At 45.4% G+C, this 5,180-nt stretch overlaps 1 protein-coding gene across 3 annotated transcripts in view; it reads left to right on the forward strand.

Annotated features, from left to right (window-relative positions):
• GPR45 (G protein-coupled receptor 45) overlaps nucleotides 1-5,180 on the forward strand; it is a 38,209-nt gene that overhangs the window by 25,863 nt on the left and 7,166 nt on the right. The window contains exon 4 of one of the 3 annotated variants that reach the window (XR_002099916.1): nucleotides 1,540-1,625. The exons of the other annotated variants lie outside the window; for them this stretch is intronic. The gene's annotated coding sequence lies outside the window, so the exon portion shown is untranslated. Of the gene's footprint in view, nucleotides 1-1,539; nucleotides 1,626-5,180 lie in introns of those variants that run through there. 3 annotated transcript variants of the gene reach the window in all.

Raw genomic sequence — 5,180 nt, forward strand, 5'->3', positions numbered from 1 at the left:
GGATTGTGCCAGGGCTGGGGCAGGGGTGGGCTCCCTTAAGTGCCTTGGTCTGCTGGCTTTGCAAGGGTTGCTCAGCAGTCTTTGGTGGAGTCTTTGGCGGAGCGGAATTGGGAAGACCTGTCAGGGCCTCTTATCAGGCATGCCTGGCTGGGCCAAGCACCTGAATTGTCATACCTGCCCCTGATCCCTGGCTTTTTTTTTAAGGAAAATTTTTTGTGTTTCAGGCCAAATCAATTCCGGATCCATGAGTCATCCAAGAACCATATGTGGCCCTACCACCAACAAACATCCTCCACCCCCACCTGGGGCTTCAAATGCTTCCAAATCATTTGGCAGGCATCCTACATGCAGGCCCAAGTCCAGAGGCTTAGGTTTTGAGTGTCCCCAAGTTTTGTTTGCCTTCAGCCATATGACTGCAGGAGCATGCTAGGGAGGAGTCTCCCATTTCCATAAAGTGGGCATAAAGCCAAAAATCTTCCCACTGGAAATAAAAGTGACAGGTTAACTATACATTACCTCCGTGGGTACTACACAATGCCAGAAAAGCGGTTATCCCCAGTGACTAGGAAAACCACCTTAGTGGTCACAGATTTCCCCTGGCTTATACATGACTGCCCCAGTTCTCCACAACTAAATTTCCTGCTGTGCAGGTACACCTTCACATAGCCTTAGTTTGTTCTGGCAAGCCTCATGTTCACTGCTCTCTAGTTCTGCTGGATCAACTTGACTTTAGCCTACCGTGATCTTTTATCTCCCCTGAACCTCAGCACTTGCCCTTTTCTCTTTGGTTTTCACAGCATCCTGACATGGCTTGGCTTCCTTGACCCTGACCTTAGATCTCCCTTGGAACTTGTCACTGGCTCTAACTCCTGGCTCTTGGCTTCAGTTTATATCCCAGACTACATCTCCTGGATCGCTCCTCTTGGTCTCCAGTAACCTGTGCCCCTGTCTTGCTGATCACCAGGTCACTCCTAGGTGCCTATTGTAGGCCTGGCTGCCAGCATCCCAGATGATCTTTCATAACATACCAGTGAAAGAGTGGAAGATAAGTGCTCTTGCCAGAGGCTAGTTAAGGTTTGAATACCCACTTTTAAATTACTGAAATTATGCTCAATGAGAAGTGCAGCCATCTTTTTGGAAGGTGTGCACATGCTTATTAGGAATGCAATGCCTATTTATGAGATAAAAATAGCAACACTGGTATGAATGAATGCAAATAAATATTAACAAAATCATTAAGTGCGCTCATGACTTAAAGATAAGATTGACAGTCTTTTCCAGCTTCATGGAACCATTTAGTAATCTTTACTGTTGCCATTAAAGCAAGTATAAGCTTGCTGCAAATGAGGACACACTCTATCATTCCAATTCTGGTGCTACAGAAATAGGCTAGAGGCATCAAGTATTCTAAAGCTGAATGTGGATGATTTTTTCAAAAGTTAGTAGCAGGATAGGTGGCCAGTTCCACACTGCAGCTAAGATGTATATGGTTTATTTGACTTCACAGTGACTTTCTAAATTTGTTCATTTAAAAAATAGGATAATCATAAGTGTTTTGTTACATCACTATTGCCACAACCATCCTACCTGCCTGCAAGAAGAAGTCTTTGCAACTAGCAGCACAAGATAAGCATGACAAATCTATCTTGCATCAGGGTTTGAAGCCCTGCAACCAATGTGCTTTGTGTAGACCCATAACTACTCAAGATCTATAACACTATACAAGCTCTGAAAAATAGGGAGTTGGTTCAATGCCTACTGGGGCTCTGAATTGTCCTATAGAGAGTTTGCTGTTGCAGCTGTAATCCTGTTACTGGGACGCTGGGTCCCTACCCTCCAGTGATCCTCACTAAGATTTGTTTACTTATTTTTGTCATTTGGGGAGCTAGATTTATACAAGGAGCCCTCTAATATGTCCATGTACTTGTCTCAAAACCCCCCCCAAAACCTGTTAGAGTAGCCATTGGAGGGATAGGCTACTGCTTCTTAATGACCTTGAACATGTTAACTACAAAACAGTAACAAACTTGACTAATATATCTTTGAATAATCCTGTGGCATCTCTCTTCTGAAAGTTTGGAAGACACTTAGCAGAACATACCCAGAATCTTCTGCAATAGAACATGAAATTACTCCTTTTGTCCTCAATATTAAAGTAAAAGGCTATTGAAATTGTGTCCTTAAAATCTCTTAAATTTCAGTGAGTTATTTCTGTACTAAGTATGAAAGACATTAAGAAGTTGTGTCATGGCCTTTAAACAGGTAGAGGATTGTTCCAAGCTGTATGCTTCAAAGTTGTGCTGCAGTAGCTTTTGACTGATTTAGCTGTGCTAGCAGAAGCCCCCAGTATAGATGTGGTTATGTTGGCAAAATGGCTTTTATTGTTTTTCCTTATGGGGGATGATGAGGGAAGAGCTGTGGCTTTCCTAACTTAATATAAAGTACAGTTTTGCCGGACTAGCTGTGTATGTCCCAAAGAGCTCTTTGCTTTTGGGAAAGGATGCCCATATTTATATAGTGGTAAAATATTCCAAGCATATGAGTGGTCTGGAAGGAACTTCATCTTCTAAAAAGCAGAAGAAATCCTAGTTGCCTCCCAGGCCTGAGCTTTCCAGTGTCAACTCTGGCTATCCGAGGAGAGGTTCAGTGCACAGGGAAGTTATCCTGGTATAACCGGTTGCCTTCCCCAGTGCCATCATTCCTGGTAATCTGCGCTTTATGTGGGGCACCCTTGAAGCCTTGTTGTGAGTTCTTATGTCCCACCCTGTACTTTCCTGCCATGTCTTGATGGAAATTATTGTGATGATGTTCTTGTGAGTGGGAGCCTGCCTATTGTATTGTGTATGTTAAGGACTTTCACCTACATGGGCTTGACCACTGTTTTCCTCTAGCTAGGTCTTCCCATCTAAACCCACTAAACAGGGTTTGACTCCGAGGCTGTAGCCTTTTCCAGTGTCTTGAGGCTCATGGCCTCCTTTCCTGCTCTAGTCTAGAGCCTGGCCCAGAGGTCTGGGTGCTGGCCCCACAGCCAGGGGGGGCCAAGTTCAAAACTGGGGGACAACCCCAAACTCACACCTTCTCAGTCAAAACTAAAAAAAAATCAAAATAAAATTGCACCTCAGGTGTGCCAGACCTCCCTGGCCTTTTTAAGATCAGGTGCCAGGGTCTGTGCCCCCCAAAAGCAATGCCCTCACTGGTGCCAGGGTCTGTGCCCCCCAAAAGCTGTGCCCTCACTGGCACCAGGCTCCCCACTCTGTAGTGGGCCCCCAAAATGAGGCCTCCTCCTTCCCAATAGCCTCACCCAAGCCACTGGTGTTATTCAATAATCACAAAAAAAAAGAATAATAAACGTCACCAACCAACATGATCAAGCAAAGCAGCGGGTCAGCTTACATTCGCAGGGCTCGTGCCTCAGCTCCCTTCCATCAGCTACAGTCTTTGCTGTGGTGTGGCTGCCATCTCCCTACAGCTGCCATAGTTCCCGCCTTTGGACTGCTCACCCAGCTTCTCTGTGGAGGTCTCAGAGGCACTCCTTCCCCTTCAGCTGCTGCCCCCCTTACTACCGCTCTGCCCAGGGTTTTTATAGTCCTGCCCCTTCTGGCCAGCTGACTAGCTGGCCAGGCTCAGCATTTAATCCCTTCCTTACCAGCACGCCGTGCCCAGAAAATTCTGGTCTTAAAGGACCAGCTTTTTGGTGGACCTGCTTTTTGGTGCCAGGGCTAGGGTTCCCTGTTACACCTGGGTAATGGAAAATGAGCACATCAAGGACTCAGCTTATGACCATAGTTTTAATATCATATACTGATGTGACTGGAGTAACAGAGACTTAGTGGGATAGTTCACATAACCTAAGTAGTATCATGGATGTGTATAAATTGTTCAGGAAGAAAAGTCAGGGGAGTACAGGGGGAGGAGTTGTGTTTTATGTAAATGAGCTCTATGATTGCTCAGAGCTCCAGTATGAAACTGGAGATGGTCCTGTTAAAAATCTCTGGGTTAGGGTCAGAGGGAAGAGCAACACAGGTGATGTCACGGTGGGGGTCTGCTATCACCAGAAGGATGCAGTGGATGAGGCTTTCTTCAGACAGCTAGCAGAAGTTTCCCAATCACAGGGCCTGTTCTCATGGGGGACGTCAATCACTTTGACACCTGCTGTGAGAGCAATACAGCAATGTGTAGGCAATCCAGGAAGATTTTGAAGAGTGTTGGGGACAATTTCCAACTATGGTCCGTGTTCTTCTTGATCTGCTACTTACAAAAAGGGAAGAATTGATGGGGAATGTAGTAATGGATGGCAACTTGGGCAGCAGCGAACAAAGATGATTGAGTTCCTGAGGAAAGGAAGGAAGAATATCAGCAGAGTAAGGACCCTGGACTTCATAAAAGCAGACTTCGACTCAGTCAGGGAACTGATGGGCAGGATCCCCTAGGGGGCCAGTCTGAGTGGGAGAGGAGTCCAGGAGAGCTGGTTGTATTTTAAAGCAACCTTACTAAGGACACAGGAACAAACCATCCCAACGCACAGGAAGACTAGCAAGTATGGCACAAGACCAGCTTGGCTTATTAGAGAACTCTTCAGTGACCTAAAACACAAAAAGAAAGCTTACAAGAAATGGAAACTTGGACAAGTGACTAGGGAGGAGTAGAAGAATGTTGCTCAGGCATGTATTTCATAATCAGGAAAGCCAAAGCGCAATCAGACTTGTAGCTAGCAGAAGCAAACTTCCTCAGGCCCAGAACACACCAAATAGATCCAGACCATGCCATGACAAGAAATGCAAAACCTGCCAACACATCTCCACCACCCCCACAATTACTGCACCCCACAACAGAGCCATCAGCATTCCTGGATCTTACAGCTGCACTTCCAGAAATGTAATATATTTTATCCAATGCACCAAATGCCCAGGTAGAAAATACGTAGGTGAGACCAAACAACAACTGCGCACCAGAATGAATGCCCACCGGAAATCTATCAAAGACAGGAATACCCAATTACCTGCGGGGGCACATTTCTCACAAGAAAACCACTCTCTCTCCAATCTCTCAGTCCTGATCCTCAAAGGAAACTTACAAAACACTTCCCAGAGACGAGCCTATGAACTCCACTTTATCAACCTCCTGGATACTAAAAATCATGGACTAAATGTAGACATTTGATTTATAACACATTATAAGCT

This window comes from Crocodylus porosus, unplaced genomic scaffold (genome assembly GCF_001723895.1).
Source record: "Crocodylus porosus isolate Cpor-Errol unplaced genomic scaffold, CroPor_comp1, whole genome shotgun sequence".
Lineage (NCBI taxonomy): Eukaryota > Metazoa > Chordata > Crocodylia > Crocodylidae > Crocodylus > Crocodylus porosus.